Consider the following 17,622-nt stretch of genomic DNA (forward strand, 5'->3'; position numbering starts at 1 on the left):
TAGGGCTGCACTGCATCTGTGTGCTTAAAGTTTGTTTACCTGGGAGAAGTATGCAGTGCAATGTGGGCCGGACTCGGGGGGGGGGGGGGGCGGGACTCTGGTTGGGAAGAACATACATCGGACTGAGCGGCAATGCATGGAGCAGGAGAGGGGTACTCTGAAGAGCCGGCCAAGGACACAGGTCATGCGGGGAATGCACAACTAAAGAGCAGCCAGTGCGATAGTCGAGCATGGAGCTCTGCTAGTCACCCTCCACCTCCAGCCACCCGTGTGCATGGTGCACTGGTACCCCTAGCTGCCTATGCTGCTGCCGGCCATATGTAGATGGGGCTGCATGGGCCCCCTGCAGCACAGGGCCCAGTTGCGGTCGCGACTGCTGCACCCCCTATAGTTACGCCCCTGACAGTTTCCTTGATCATCTCCACACCAGTTACAGTGTCCATGATCTCTGCCACACCAGCCATATAGTTCCTAATCACCACCACACCAGTTACAGTTTCCTTTATCACTGTCACATCTGTCTCAGAGTCACCAGACCAGTGTACGCCAGCAACAGTGTTCCTTATCACTGCTACACCAATCGCAGTGTCACTACACTAGTATAAGCCAGCAGCAGTGTCTCTGAATGTGGCCATTCCAGCCCCAGTGTCACCAGACCAGTGTAAGTCAGCAGCAGTTTTTCCTGATTGCTACTACAATAGTCCCCAGTGTCACCAGACCAGTGTAAGCCAGCAACAGTGCTCCTAATCACCGATACACAAGTCCCAATGTCACCAGACCGGTACAGCCAGCAACTATGTTCCTGATCATTGCTAGCATGGTTGCCAACCAGTGGCGGAAGTATAGGGGTGGCTGAGGTCGCCATGGCGACCAGGCCCCATGCTGCAGGGGACCCTTGAGGGCCCCCTGAATATCTCGAAAGGAGTGGGGCAGCTGAGACCGAAGGTCCCCGATAGTCAGCCGAACTGTAATCGGCACTCTGCGGGGAGCTTGTCACACTGGTCTAAAGTGAAAGCACAGTGTGTGCTGTGCTCTTTGTCTCCCCCTACGGTGCAGTACCCGGCAGGAAGAGGTACGGTAAATCACTGCAGTTTTTGAAAAGGCTTTCTGTATGTATGTGTGTTTATATGTGTGTGTGTGCATGTATGTATATGTGTTTGTATGTGCATGTATGTGTGTTTTTCATGTGTTTATATGTGTGTGCATTTATATATATATATATATATATATATATATATATATATATATATATATATATATATATGTGTGTTTATTTATATATGTATATATACAGAATATGTGTGTGTATTATTTGTGCGTATTTATCTATGTTTGTGTGTGTGTGTGTTTAGATGCAGTGGCGGTCCATGCATTAAGGGCACTCCCTCTATCACCAATAGATAGATTTATGCATTGTGGGCGGGGGTCACATTGGGGGCATTCAGGGGCACAGTGGCAGCGTTTGATGGGCACAGTGGCTGCAATTGATGGGCGCAGTGGCTGCATTTGATGTTTTTTTTTTTTTAATTTGCACCGCTCAAAAAAAAAAGTACCAACAAAAAAATGCTGTTCCTCTGAAAAGCGATTCATGCTCAGATCGCTTTTAAGCTGCATTTAACAGCCGGTAAAGAGGCAATATGTTGCCTCCTGACCACCTGTTTTAACCCCTTAAAGTGATTGTAAAGATTTGCATTTTTTAAAATAACAAACATGTCATACTAACCTCCACTATGCAGCTCGTTTTGCACAGAGTGGCCCTGAACCTCATCTTCTGGGGTCCCTCTCACGGCTCCTCATCTTATCAGATAACCCTCTAGGAGAAGCAATCTCCTTGGGGGTTACCTTGCAGGTGCACTCCCGAGTCCAGCATTTGGGTCCATAGCCTGCATCATTGGATTTGATTGACAGCAGTGGGAGCCAATGGCTGCGCTGCTATCAATCTATCCAATCAGGAGCCGAGAACCCCAGGCAAAGGAAGAGCGCAGCTCCGCCAGGTGAAGTTCCAGGGCTCAGGTAATTAAAACGGGGGGGGGGGCTGGTCACTGGCAGGTGTTTTTTCATCTTAATGCATAGGATGCACAAGGGTTTGCAGCCCCTTTAAATGCATCATCACTTTGCTGCAACTGCATGCAATGCACACAGTTGCAGAGTGGTTGCAGTGCAGCCCCATTCACCTAGGGGTATACTTTAAGGGTGCCCTGATTGAAAAAAGTTTGAGAAACACAGACATAGAGGAACCCATCTCTTGAATGCCTGTGGGAGAGAGAGGTGGAGAAGCGGGGGATGGAGAAATCGCCACCCACTTGCGACCAGGCCCTGTTGTTCCGCCATGGGCTCGGAGGAAAGGGCCCTGTCCAGGGCTCAGTGGGGCCCTTCATGGGGTTTCTTGCATCGGGGCCCTGAAGGTTCTAGTCTCACCACTGTTGCCAACCATCTGGAAATTTACAGACAGTTTGGAAAAATCTGCCAATTTTTACCCTGTCCATAAATTTCTGTGGAGGACAGTGGATTCCAGAAAAAAATATGGCTGCAGGCATGGCATTTGCAGTTCCGAAGCCAGACGAATAGTATGTGGCGATCTTCGGTGCACCTGTACTATGCAGCGGTGTGGTGGGTCCATGCCTTTGCTGTGTGCTGCACGTGATGTCATGGTACATGGCACTCCGGGTGTGTATAAAATTGAAATGCAGCCATTCATTACACGTCTCACTGTAATGGGTTATTGTACAGTTAGGATGTCCATATTTGGGATATGTAATTAAATATGAAGGAATATTTTTAAATGGGATACTAAAAAGCACAATGACACATTCAGAGATTTTTTCTCCAATAGCCATGAACTATTGGCTTATTAAAATTGGCAATGTTTTATGTCTCTAAAAAGAAGATTGCCCAATTAGTCCCCAATTCCTTTTGGACCATAATCATGAGGAATATTTGAAAGTCAAAAGTTGTTTTGTGTTTTAAGTTTGGGAATATTTTAACGCTTTCTTTCCATAATAAAAGATTAAAGCAACCCTGCCATTTGGGTTGCAAGCTAAAACCAAAAGATGATGTATGCTTACCTTTCTGGTGGCTCATGTAAAACTCTGCTGTGTTTCTGAACCTGACTGCAAAATGACCTGTGTAACAGCAATATTTACTCTAACAAGTTATATAAGAAAAGTGGTGTTACATTTTAAATTGCACATGGACATGAGAATGTCCTGATCAGGCCATTTGTTCATGTGGCTTTGAGGGCAATATTAAAAAAACAGAAATCCTTACACTAATGTGCTTGGGGATGTCTTAAAGCTGTAGGTGGTGTTGGTTTTAGCAGGAAGATAAAAATTATCACGTTTACTGTGACTTTAGATAATTAGATGGGGGTGGGAGGGGAGACCCAGTAATGAAATAGCTGGCACAATCCCCGGTAAAAATTAAGTAGTCAAAAAGGTAAGTCCCCACCTATCCTCAGGAAGAGGAGATAGTGGGAAAAGGGGATTTTAAGGTGCCAAAACAAAAATGTTGTAACACATCAGTGCAATATCTCTAAAAACCACAAATTATGTTTATACAAAAATATATTCATTAAAAACAATATGTATCATTGAAACATATTATAGCGACATTGTCAACATATAATATAACCATTCCGTGTAATCAAATTGTGGCCTTGGTGCATATAACGTCAGATGTATATGGATTAATGCATTTCATCCCAGAAAAAGGGCTTCTTCAGGACCCACATTTTTATATCGATAAGATAAATAGCTAATAAACAATACAAAACAGTGCATTGATTAAACATAATACAAAAACGCATAGAATACATACAAATAATAGTAAATCATAAAATGAACACAATTTCTTTAATATTGTAGTCATGTGTTATCAGAAAGGGAGAAGGAAGGGAAGGGGGGGGAGCGGGGAAATAGAAAAAGGGGATCTAAAACATTATGGAGGACCTTGTAAAGTCATCACATTGGGGGAAACAGCAGAGGAAAATAGGAAGGAAGAGGACTACTTATATCAAGTTTTAAAAAGCTCAAATACCTGAGATGTTGACCACAGGAATAACAGGGATTCGTCACACCTAATATAGCCACAGTCAAGCAGGAAGATATATGTCCACAAGTATGTCAATGTTCTTTAAAAGCAAGTAAAAAAGCACCAATAGATACCGGCCATCTAATAAAAAGCATAACAGAGCACACATTTTTCAAAAAGTGTGAAGGTAAATCCTCCCCTCAGCTGAAGAAAGAGGTGTTAAATGTATGCCATAATTCACTGATGTGTTACATCCTTTTTGTTTTGGCACCTTAAAACTGTTTTGCACTGGCTGATCTCTATCAAGGTTGCGATAAAAGGTAACTCCACTTTTGTTGGAAAAAATGCAAATAAAAAAGTAATATATACCATATTGTAATTGAGTGTTTTTAAAAATAACCTTTCCCTTCCTGCAGCACTGTCATTTTATAAAAAACGCAGTATGGAGGCCTTTTGTACACAGTACTTCCAAAGAAATTTAATTTCCTGCTTGTGTGGTTGGCTCGCTGATTTTAACCACAGACTGTATCTTTTCTACAAGAAATTTGATACTTCAGAGGATACAGCTGTGTAAATCTGGCCTGCAGCAGTACATTTTTAATCAGCAATAATAGGTCTAACCATGTATATCCAACTTTTATTTTATTTATGTGGATAGGAGGTGTGGTGATATAATGGAGGCGAGTTTATGTGCATATTGTTGTACTTTTTTTTTCTTTCAAATAATGCAGCGGTGCAACTGACAAAAATCAGCTCCAAGAGCAGATGTTCAGTAACTATAATTTTGAACTCTGAGCAAAAAAAAAAAAAAGATCCTATCAACTTGAAAAAAAAAAATTAAAACCCACAAATGAAAAGAAAACCAAAAATAGCCATTCCTGAAACAATAACACACTGTTTTAAAGGAAAGCATTGCAGCCGGAAAGATAAAAAAAAAGAAAAGTTTTACCTAAAAGAAAGGCCCTATTAACATAATGTAAGAAATCAATATACTATTTATATGGCAAATGCCAAAAAACAAAGTTTGCTATGAAAGGGACAGCATCTACAGTAGCCACTGGCCTCAGATCAATCACAAAATATAATGTAGAAAAAAAAAAGCCCCACTGAGAAGATATTAAAAAAATGCAGCAATTGGGCTGATTGTCCAAAGATCTAGCAACCAGAATTAAAGTGGTATTAAACCCAAAACAAAAAAAGTAATATATTGCAGCTTACCACTTAATAGATGTGGTGGCAGCATCAGTTTTCTTTTCTTTGGCTTTTCTCCCGTGTCTTTTTACCTGGTGATTTGGCTAGTAACATATCTCCTGTATTAGTGAGACAATGCTTTGGAATGAGAACAGGAGGTACAGCAGACAGCAGCATTGTCAGTCTAACAGTAAGGCCGCGTACACACGCGGGGACTGTTCGCCCAACTTTGTCCTCTGAACAGTGTTTCGGCGGACAGTCCGCCCGTGTGTGGGCTTTCAGCGGACAGTTTCAGCGAACAGTCTGCTGAACAAAGTTTTTCGGAAATTCCGAAAAACTGTCCGCTGAAACTTGGTTTCAGCGAACAGTCCCCTCGTGTGTAGGCTTGTTCGTCAAACTAAGTTCCGCGCATGCTCAGAAAGGATTTACACGCCGAAAGTTGTAATGCAGTGTATAGGACGTCGTATTTTCCGTCCCGTCGTACGTGCCGTTCACGTCATCGCGCACGGTTTCAGCAAACTGTTCGTTCGTCGTGTGTGGGCAAGTCCGTCCATGCTAATTTTGAGCGGACTGTTTGCTGAAACTGTTTGACGGACAAAGTTGAGCGAACAGTCCCCGCGTGGGGATTGTTAAATGTATTAGCAGATTTAAATAGCTTAACAAATTGAAGCCAAATTCCAGGTCACACTTTATAATCAGTTACAGCAAATATTTTTTTCCTTTTGGGATAAAGGTTTTCACATGAATAAATAAAAGCTGATTGTTTTATATACCCTTGGCAGGGTTAAATGGTTTGTTTCATTCATGTAAACTGATACATTCCATTGGAGAGCTTGTGCTTTTCAAAAACAAGACTTGCTGGCTGGATCACCAGTTAAAAATAGAAGAAAGAAAGCCTAAAAAATGAATGTAGCCATCACATCTAAGAATTGGTAAGCTTCAATATAATAAATATTTGCTTTTGGGTTTATTACCACTTGAAAGTATAGTTCCCTGACCTGTATACTGTATCTCCCTTTGCAGTTTGTGAGCTTTCCCTACATGAGCTTCCAATTCGCTTACACTCATACTACTCTGTACCCCCAACCCTATTAGCTGAGTAAGGGAACGGGCTTAACCAAAACCCCGCTTTTAAATCGGATAGCCATAGTTTAAAGGCCATGCAGTGCATTTTGGTTAAAAAAAGTCCCATAAATACCAAGTTTTGAAGCTTTGGTTTTATCAAGCTAATCAAATGGAAACTGAAAGCAGAGAAAAAAAATCACAATACACTAAGCAGTAGTTACTAACATATGTATTTTTTTATTTTTCCACCTCTACTCCAGTACTACATGCAGCATGGACTTATTGCTCTGATAAACAATAAAACAAAAATGTAAAAAATGCATTTGAAAATCTTTTAATCATATTGATAAAGCTTTAGTTTCTTGAACAACTGCTCCAATGTTGGTTTTGACTTTTGGTAACCTGAAATGCAAAAAAAATAAATAATTGTTTAACGGTAGACAAAAATGTAGATTATTTTTTATTTAATTTCTGCCTTCCTTTCATTCTCAGTCAAAACCAATTTTGCTTTAAAGGAAACCGACCTCAGGTACTTATACTCACTCGGATCTTTCCACTAGCTGCTGGTAACTATGCCAGGAGAGTGCTCTTGGTACAGCTGCATATACAATCCGTTATGCAAATTTATGGCCACTCAGCGTTAAAGCCCACCCGCCGAGCGGCCCCATATTTGCATACTGTCAACGTGAATGGGTTAGGGAGCTTTCAATCTAAGGTCCCTAACTCACATTCATACTTATACATACTAGGACCAGTTTAGACAGGAGCCAGTTAACCTACCAGCACGTCTTTGGCGTGTTGGAGGAAACTGGAGTACAAGGAGGAAACCCACGCAGGCACAGGGAGAACATGTAAACTCTCTGCAGGTAGTACTGTATACAATAATAGACCCAGCTTCCTCGGTTGAGAACCTAGCCCCTCACAATGTCTACATAAAAGTACCTTGTTTTTTTCTTCTGTGCGCCACACTGGTTTAGCTTGTTTGGTTGTAATGGATTGCTTATGAGTGAAAGTGTCATTTGTATCAGTTTTCCTTAGTGATAGCCAACTGCACGGTAGAATACAGGCTGCCTTCTCTGATATTAGCCCTTGGTTTCCACTTGTGTCCAAGTGCAAGAAAGCATATTTTTATTTTTGCAGTCACATTTGAGGAAAACTCACCGTATGTTTGTTATGTGTTCCCATTAACACAGCATGCCTACATTAAAAATATATATTTATTACTTTTTAGATGTTTCTTAGAAGGAGGTGTCCTCCTCCTTACCTTCCTCTGGATCAACTGTGGGTATAGGATTGTGTACATAGGATTGTATGCATTTTTTTCCTTGGTTGAACTAGAGGGACTTCTGTCTTTTTTCAACCAGATTAACTATGTAACAATGTGTCATGGCTGACTGCAAGTTTTTTTTGAACAGTTATGCCACGTACACATGACCAGACTTTTTGACAGCAAAGGTCCGACGGAACAAGTCCTTCGGAAAATTTGATCTTGTGTGGGCTCCATCAGACCTTTGCTTGCCAAAAATCCAGCAGACTTTAGAAATAGAACATGTTTTACATTTTCCCACCGGACACCACCGGACTGAGAAATCCATTCGTGTGTATGCTAGTCCAACAGACAAAAACCAACGCTAGGGCAGCTATTGGCTACTGGCTATGAACTTCCTTATTCTAGTCCGATTGTACGTCATCACGTCAAATCCGTCAGACTTTGGTGTGATTGTGTGTGGCCAAGTCCGTTCATTCGGAAAGTCCGTCAGAACTCTGCTGAAAGTCCGTCGGAAAAACCGTCGGACCTAGTCCCTCAAAAAGTCCAGTCGTGTGTACGCGGCATTAGTGTAAGTCTGTCCAGGTCTTTCAGCGTTAACAAATAGTCCAAGAAGTCCAGCCTCTACACCTTTAAACCTCTGTTATGGCAGTGTTCAATTCTAGTTAAAATTCAAAATGGTCATCTGTCTGCACAGTACAGACAGGATTAATTATGACAATTACAGTGGCCCAACCCCCTCAAAAGCAAAGGGAAATGCATGGGATTTTTTTCCGCCTGGAGGATCCAGAATAGAGCATCTTAAAAAGGTAATTTTTAAATGTTTTTTTTTTAGGTTTTGCTATGTAAATGAGGACATGTAACAAATGCTGTAAAAAATTAGGTGTTATTCAAATTTGGCTGCAAAAGTGGAAATACACATTAAAGGTGATTTTCAAAGGGAACCATCATTTTGTTGGCTGACCTCAGATTGAATGCCGTGTATGCCTTTTTATATCCATGATGGCTAGATGATCACATAATTCTTAGGTCAGCCTAAAGCTGGTCATACATGGATCAAAATTCAGCTGGTTCAGCAGGACTTGGCTGGATTTTGATTCATCTATGACCGTTCCTGTTCTTGGGAAGTCAATCTATCAATGAATTCATCTATTCTCATGAATGCTCCTGCTGAAAGATTTCCATTCAATTAGCATTTGAAGCCAATGGGCTGCAGCACAGGTCAGTGTATTCTGACCACAGATATCAGAATACAATGACACAGCAAGGGGGATTCCTAAATCTATATTGAATATGTAGATGGGGGAATCATGTCCGTTTTTTCGTTCAATGCGCTGACCCAGTGAAAAAAACTGACCCATGTATGGTTCCCTGAAAGATTCTTGGCTATGGTCTTGTCGGAGAGGACAATCATATCCCCACTGGAATATCTGAACACAAACTAGAAGCAAAATCAAACCATCTGTACCCAAAAAAAGCTAAAACATTAACATTGGGTGGACCTAGATGTTAAAAATAAAGAATTACATTTCCTGGAAGAGAAATGAAAACTAAAGTATCCATCAGTTGAAAATGAGCTGGTTATGCATGGTATCTTTAGGACTCCCCCAAAGAGGACAGACCCATTGCTGATCCCTCTGACTTGCTGGCATGCCTTGCTTTTGCATCATGTCGACAAATGCTCTTTAGATTTTTTTAAATCAGTTTTTTAATCAGTCTCATACTGTTGTACATTATTGTCTTTGGGAAGAACATTTATTATTCTCAATTTATTGTTTTTTTCCAGTTAGGAGATGCTTTATTTCTGAACTTTCCTTTTACAAAAAAGCTACAGCATGCAACATAAAATGCAATGCAATATAAAATTCATGCAATATAAATTGAAAAATGTTTACAGTATTAAATATTTTCTTTTTTTTGCGTTAAAATTGTATATGTTGGGAGCTATGACATCTTTAGTGTTATTTGCCGCTGCATTGGTAATGGGTTAATGAATATTGTGTCATCAGCTACTTCTCAGAATAATATTTTATCCTGGCAGCAGCCAAGTGTTATAGAAGTGGTTAGACTAACACCACATTTTAAAGAAGTAACTCTAAGCCATAAATTAAACAAATCAGTGAGCTATGCATGCTGTCCAACAAATACCGCAACTGTTCTAAAATCTACATTTTAGAACCTTTGATTGTAATTTTGTAAAACTGGAGTCTGTGCTGTGTAAATTCCCCTCACTCTATTTCCTATGTCAGCAATCGTATCCAGACACCTAAAATAGGCTTGAAATGTATTGGTGGCTTGGGAAATTTCTTAGTACTGGTAATTACATTTTTTCTGGCTGTGAGAGATAACAAACACCCTAAAGACGATATGGTTGGTAATATATTTCTGCTTCATAACCATGTTTTCTCAGATTACTGAATTACACTTACTGTAAATGGCCAAACATTTATGAACACTTAACATCACACCTAAACCATATAGGCAAAGTTATGTTGACAGTCCTCCAAATTATTGAAGTCAGATATTTCTAGTTAAGGGTACTGTTAATGCTACAGCATACAAGGACATTTTATGCATTCCAATCTTGCGGCAACAGTTTAAGATTTTTTAAGCTTTTTTGTGTTCACAATGGCTGGGCCTCTGTGTAAAAAGTAAGTTTCATAAAGACATGGTTTGGCCAGTTTGGTGTGGAAAAACCTCAATTGGCAGTAAACCTTATAGCATATATCAAAGCAAAGTAAAAAAAAAAAAATGATTTCCCTTTGTTTTATCCCCTTAAAGATCCTGCAAGTAAGAATTTTTTTTTTTTTTTTAAATAAACGCTATAGGTTAACAGACCTGGGACACCTTTGGGCACTCCTAAGAGAATAGTAATGCAGCCTGCTTAGTACCCCTCACCCTTCTGGGCAATGTTCCAAGCCACAATCCTGTCTGAAAAAGTCCTCCTGAAACCCGGACACATCATTAAAAACCTGAACTGTCCGAGTGAATCCTGAAAAGGTGACAACCCTAGCCCGAAGACAGAATGGTGACTCACTGAGCTATCATTCAATAATATACAATGCAGGGGGACAGTTTCTTAATTTTTAACCTGTCTGTTAGGATAGACAATGTTCATATCTAGTTTACAATGGATAATGAGCACTGCGGGCATAATACAGATAGGGTTAATTATGTTAAACATTGCTCCGCAGCCCCATACTAAACATTATAAAACAGGGAGAGCTTGTTAAGTTTTTTAAGCAAGTAAATAGCACTTAAACAAGTAACCAGCATTTTGTTTAAGTTATGCTATGTTAATGGAAACATATAACATATATAAAGTAGCTGTTATCCCACTGTGGCTGCAAAAAGTGGATATACATTTTTAGCCTTTTTACAGTTATACAACTTAGCCTTTTTGTTGACTGAGCAGTGTCAGCCCAGTATTTTTTGCTAAACTACTCACCCACTGCCACTCTGAATATGAAAGGTAATTATATTATGTATTTCAAGATAAAAACTAGAAGGGCTCTTTGAGATGACAAAGAAAGAGATAACAAAAGTATTCAGAGGACACAGGGCAGCTCTGAATTTCTAACAAGATCAACAGTTTTTTTAACCCATTAAACAGATGTAAAAAAATGCTTCCAATTAAATTTTCAGCTACAACTGGAGCTGGCAAGAGTAGAAGTTTCGCACAACAACGGTATATGACAGTGTATGACATATTGCTTTCAGCCGTAAACTATATATTGCTCTCAGCTTCCCTTGATGACGTTTGTGGTAGCATTGCTTAAAGTGCTGCTCAACTTTTATATATCTGTCTTGTTTCACACAACGGCACTTGCTGTATTACATTTATTCTTTCTTGTAAGTAATTAGACTTTGAAGTACATACAGGAAACATTGTCTACCTGCCTAGAGCTTTATGTTTTCCTCCAGTCATAGAAGTGCACAGTTCTATCCCACTTTCTTTTGTCAGTAATCTGTTGATCTGGAGAGATCATTCTTCTTACCTGCATATAATGGAGGAGGTATTCACAAATATTCCCATTGAAAGTTCTTTTCTGTCTCCCACATACAGAAAGCCTGATGTATTAAAGTGTCAGTAATAAGAAGTTTCTCACAGCCATCAATCAGATTCAAGCTTGCCTTTGAGGTCTTAATATGAAGGAGGAGTACACCAGACTTATCAGACTTTAGTATATATTGTATAAAAAAAGTTTCCCTGTAGTTACCCTAAAATTTCTAAATGAGAAGAAACCATAGGAAGAAAACTCCCACTCACATACCTGGCAGAGCATCCATGGTGCCCTGACAGGGATTATTGTGCAAATTAGGCCCAAGCTCACAACTGCATAGACACACATGGTTTGAACCCCAATGGGACTTTTTGGGCAGAATAGGAGATACCGTATTTTCCGGCGTATAAGACGACCTTTTGCATGTAAAAAAATTGGCCAAAAAGCAGGGGTCATCTTATACGCCGGGTCAGCCCCTCGGATGCCGGCTGGGTGTTCGGTAATACTGTATGTAGCTTCGGCTACATACAGTATATACCGCTGAGCCAATCCTGGTGAGCGATGTATTCAAATGAATACAAAGCCTGCTCGGATTGGAGTAACGACCTCTGCCAATCCGAGCAGGCTACTCTGTAGCCTGCTCTGATTGGCTTGGAGAGTCAGAGCGGCGCGGGCTGATGATGTTACAGCCTCTGCCAATCCAAGCAGGCTTTGTATTCATTAATAGAATACATCGCTTGCCGTGATTGGCTCCAGCAAATGCAGGAGGAAGGAAGAAATATGAAGCCTCGGAAGCCTCAAAAGCCGGGTCGTCTTATACGGTAAGTACAGTTTTAAAAGCGTTTTTGTCCTGTAGGTTTAGGGGGGTCGTCTTATATGCCGGGTCGCCTTATACACCGGCAAATACGGTAATACACAAATGTAGTAAGGTAAAATATACACATGTTCATTAACATAAAAAAATGACCAAAGGGTCATGTTGGTTACATGGTCAATTAAATACAATTGGCATAATGCCACACAGTACTTGAGCTCACAACTACAAAACCTGATCAAGATTTGCATAATAGAATGTGCCATGTTTCTGACCTCCTAAGGTTTCTCAAAGCTTAGTAACCATGTGTGTAGGAACCTTTAGGTGCCTGACTTTCATTTCTGACATTTAGCATTTTTAAAGTGACCCAGGGGTTGGATTTCAAAAAGGTTGTTAAAGGTACATTTTAGCCATAAAAAAAAAAAAAGTATCATAGAAATTTGTTTGAGAACATTTGACCACAGGGCTGTATAAAATGTTCTGATTGCCCATGCCTGGGAGCAACTTATCATGACTATGTAAATCTCTGGACTAGGGAATTTCAGCTCTGTCCATCAATATCTGGTGCAATCCACTTAAAAAGACTCTAGATCATTCAGAAAGTAATGTATCTCCCTTGGCACAAGCCACAGAAATGAATATACATATGTAGAAATATGTAGATCCAGTAGAAGCTGAACAGCAGGTAATGTCAGGAAAGGAACTATGGTCCCACCCAGAGGCCTTCTGAAAACCCTGTGCAATAGCAAAATGATGTAAAATGCTATACAGGGTAAACAAGGTTCCCATGACCTAGCAGCAGTGTTCCTTGGACAGAAATGCTATTTTAATCCACTACCTAGTGTAGTTGAATCTTTTATCACATTACTAGCCCACACCTTTGATAGCAACAGATCTTCAAGTTCTCCAGACTGTCCCCCAGAGTTTTGGGGAAATCATGCTATTGGTATCAGTTACTCAAATGTCAACAAACCAGTATGTAACTTGGTGTCAGAGAATAACAACATCCAACACACCTCAATCAGGTAGGAGTTATGATGACAGATTCTCTTTATTTACAATATTTTGATAGTAGTTTTGGAGGCATGGTTATTTCCCTTCTGAAATATTAACCCCTTAATAATTTAGTAACAACAATAATTATAGGGTGCTAATAGTACATCTTCCTTTACCTATAATACTGCTGACACTGTTCATCCAGTAAACTGGTCCGAAGGCGGGGAAGTCAGTCTCCATTTCCAGCATATTTCTTTTACCATCTACAATGAAACAAACCATCTTATTGCATCTGCAATGTAAAACGTTTAATCAGAACATCTCTAAGCCCTTGTACACACGGTCGGACATTCCTACAACCAAATCCGTCAGATTTTGTCCGACGGATTTTGTCCGAAACTGTTGCATACACACAGTCGGACAAAGTTGTCAGAAAATCCGATCGTACGTAACGTGATGACGTTATTTCATTAGGATGGGACTACGTTCAGGCTAGTAGCCTATAGCTTTGGTCTAGGAATTTGATCTGAGCATGCATGGCACTTTGTCCGATCGGTATTCTCTACACATGATCGGACAAAGTCAGATCGGATCATGTTGTGGGAAAATTTTATAGCCCAGCTGGAAAACTTGGTCCGTCGGATACTCCGACGGGAAACAAACAGTCCGATGGAGCCCACACACAGTCGGATTATCCGACAACACTGTCCTATCGGACATCGTCCATCGGAATGTCCGACCGTGTGTACAAGGGCTAAGGAGTCTTAAAGTAGATGTAAACCCAATCAAAAAATTATCTTATAATCGTAAAGTAATAATACCATTTTAAAACTAATTTTCAATCTTTTATATTTTTATCTATAGTATTCATTCACATAACATCCAACATCCTTTCATGAAAGTCCTTGTGCAGCTGCTTCTTGTTTTGGGGTAACAAAATGCCCCTATCTGACAGTCACTCCTCTGCATTGTCACCCTATCACATGCACTTTGAATGGAGACTATGAGGTTGATTTCCAGGTAAATGAAAGTAAATGGGCATTTTGGAAAGGAATTTTCAGTTTTCAGTGGATTTCTCCCTTACCTTAGTGAATGAGGTAAAGCTCTGGTGACTTCCATCATACAATCAATGTGCAAGCAAAAATACAGCTTTTTTTAAATTTTTGCTACCTTGACAAAGAACAAATTCCTTCGCAAAGTGAAAATGTACCTTACAAAGTGAACCACCTATATGCGTTTAGTAAACCAACCTTTTTTAAGGCTCCATGCACACTGGCCTTAAAAAACTGTTCTCTTAGAAGTGAAAAAAGCTAATATAGAGCATTTTTTGTACAAAGTCTAGACAAGTTTAGAAGAATTTTTAGATTTTTCTGCCAGTGAGCTCCAATCAGAAATGCAAACCAGAAGATTTTTTGTTCCTGCGCTCAAGATATGCCTCTAATTGTCCTAATGTATATAGACACATAGGATAACATTGAGTTTCTTCTACAGGCAGAACACAAAACTCCTGTAGAAGAAACGTTTTTTAAGCCAGTGTGCATGGAGCCTAACATATAATAATAAAATAATAAGAATAAAACATGGCAAATAATTATGATACACAGTGATTTAGCAAACTAAATATCACCCAGTTTTAGTTTAGATCTAATATAAGCTATTATACAATGGATGAATACTGTCTGCATAAAAGAGCATTCAACATTAGGACTTGCTAATTATACCAGTTTGTTGGATTTCACACAATTGTTTTCAATGCAGTGTTTTTTAATTACTGAAAACAAATGTATGTTAAAGCCAAAATTATTTTTTTCACTTAAGATATAGAGGAAGATTTAGACCCTCTATCAATTTTTTGTTGCGCTTGTTTTCAATAAGGGGGATTTCCAGTCACTTCCTGTCTAAACAGGAAGTGATAAAAAACTTTCCAAAATAGACACATTTAAAAACTAAACAATAAAACATTTTCATTAAGGCCAAGTATCCTTCAAACGTAATATTTGATTCAGGTATGCATAAATATGCAGGTTACAAATGCTGAACTCTGTTTTTTAAAATGCTAGTTGTTTGGCTGTTATACTGATCCAAAGGCTTTAATGCTTTCTGAGTCACCTACCTGAAACAAGTATGAAGATCAGGGGTTCTGTCTTTCTTCTGACTTCACTGGGTGCATTAAAGTGTTACTAAACCCAGGACCCTGCATTTACTATATCTGGTCTCCTACAGTACACAGAACATGAAAATGCAATAGTAAATATAAGCTGCTAAATATCTTTTCTCATCAGCAGTTAGAGCAATCTTGTGACGTCTATCAGTATCTGGTTAAAGCTTGCAGGAGGAGTTTTCATTCTCCCCTGATTGTCTTATGAGGCTGCAGGACTCCTGACCCTCTGTCTGGACAGTGCTGATTGGCCATGTGCTTATCACATGCACCCTCCCAAGAAGAAAAAGCTTTCTAGCTTTACTGGCTAAACTGAGCATGTGCAGCTTGCCCCCAAGGCTCTGTTCTATCAGGATTTTTTTTCGGGACTGTGGAAGAAAGGGAGTATAAGAGAAGACAATGATCAAACAGCCTTTTTGCACAATGCAGAAAATTAACCCCTTGGGTTCCACAGTGATTATAAGGAGCATGCTAAAAAGAATGAAAGGACAGGTTCCCCTTGGGGTTTTCAGGCAGCGACAAGAAGCAGAAATAAATTTGTAAAAATATATTTATTTTATTAGTTCAAAGGCTTAATCACCTTTGGGGTGTGCAGCCAGCTCGTTATTTTATTTCCATGCACTTTCTCTTTTTTCTTACATAACGAGCATGCTTTACTGCATATACAGACCAATTTTACTGTTGTGGGTTTAGTAACAATTTAAAAGGCAAAAGAAAGTGGCTACACCCTGAAGTATTTCAAGCCCAGATAAATTTACTGTTCAGGTGCAAAACATGTACCCTACTGAGACCCCATTCTGTCTAATGTATTTCACCCAAAACGGGGCCAATCACTGGGTGCAATCCTACTAGAAGAGAAGTTTTAACCAGGGAACCATCAAACCATGCAATCTGCGCTTCCTCTAAGTAGCCAACCAGGGTACAAAGTATTAAACCAAAGAAATAAAGAATTACCCCATTAAACAATTAGCCAAATTGACAGATCTATAGGTTTTGTTGCTTGGTCATTGTTTAGTTTAAATTTTCAATTAGACATTTTTTTTAGCTGGGCTATGGTTGACATCAGTAGATACTAGGCAGCTGGTACATAGATTGTTGTGTATACAAAATAGTTTATACTGTATAATTTGTGTAGAGCTAAGCTATTGTTAATGTTCTTTCTTTACCTTACTCAATTTCTTATTCCACTTCAAAGCAATAAACCTTAGCAGAACAGATATACAATTCACAATCAAACTTACGCTTTCCTTTTAGGTATAATGTGGATTGGGGACCCCAGTTTCTAGTTAATACCTGCATATAGAATTAAACAAAAATAAACCTAAGAAAGTATGCCTCAGTTAACATATTAGAAATCCATATACTGACACTTACCTTTGTCCCCTCACTACAGTCAGTTATGAGGAGGAGTAGGAAAATGGCAGATAACGGGACAATGACCCTTTGTGTGCTCTAAAAGAAAAATTTGAATATGAAAATAATCATTATCATCATTGACGTTGACCTAATTTTCTTGAAGTATTCTCACCATTGTTCAAGTTATTTATTGAAGGTGTCTTTTTCCTTTCATAAATATCCAGTTATGTACTCTGCAGCCCAGAAGCTTTTATGTAAGAAAATTGGTGGTATTCAGTTGTCACTTTTACATGCAGCGATCTGTAGACCCTGGCCCTATTCAGAAGAGCACCTGTATTTATACAGTACAAATTGTACTGTAAACACGTCACTGAATTTCAGAAGCGTCCAAACACCCCTAGGCCTAATTAGGTTAACACGGCACATCCTGATGTGATTGTATATCCTTCTATTATCATTAATTGTGACCTTGACAGGAGCTTCCTAACATAATACTGCACAGATCTACATGATGATGTGAATCTTTCTGGTGCTTGCTCCTTCATATAGAAAAGAGAGGAAAACTACAGGAGAAAAATAAATGATTTGAAAACTGGATACCAATTCGGTATGATTTGTTTGTGAATATATTCCATGTATGGAAAATCCTTCTTACACTTAATGTTATGCCAATAACAGTTTTTTTTTACTACTGTATTTACACAGTACAACAGTGAATGTATAGTTATATGGGTTGAGTTTA

The 17,622-nt window shown here is 39.4% G+C and overlaps 1 long non-coding RNA gene across 1 annotated transcript; it reads right to left on the reverse strand.

Moving 5' to 3' along the window:
* Window positions 1–6,499: 6,499 nt before the first annotated feature.
* Window positions 6,500–17,183, reverse strand: LOC143941880 (uncharacterized). The gene is made up of 5 exons (XR_013264510.1): window positions 17,053–17,183; window positions 16,899–16,976; window positions 16,766–16,817; window positions 13,543–13,629; window positions 6,500–6,687 (listed from the first exon to the last, which is right to left on the reverse strand). It is a non-coding gene; the product is annotated as an uncharacterized LOC143941880 (long non-coding RNA).
* Window positions 17,184–17,622: the final 439 nt, after the last annotated feature.

Source organism: Lithobates pipiens, unplaced genomic scaffold (assembly GCF_037356315.1).
Source record: "Lithobates pipiens isolate NorthernLeopardFrog02 unplaced genomic scaffold, aLitPip1_a1.2 Scaffold_10, whole genome shotgun sequence".
NCBI classification, from domain to species: domain Eukaryota; kingdom Metazoa; phylum Chordata; class Amphibia; order Anura; family Ranidae; genus Lithobates; species Lithobates pipiens.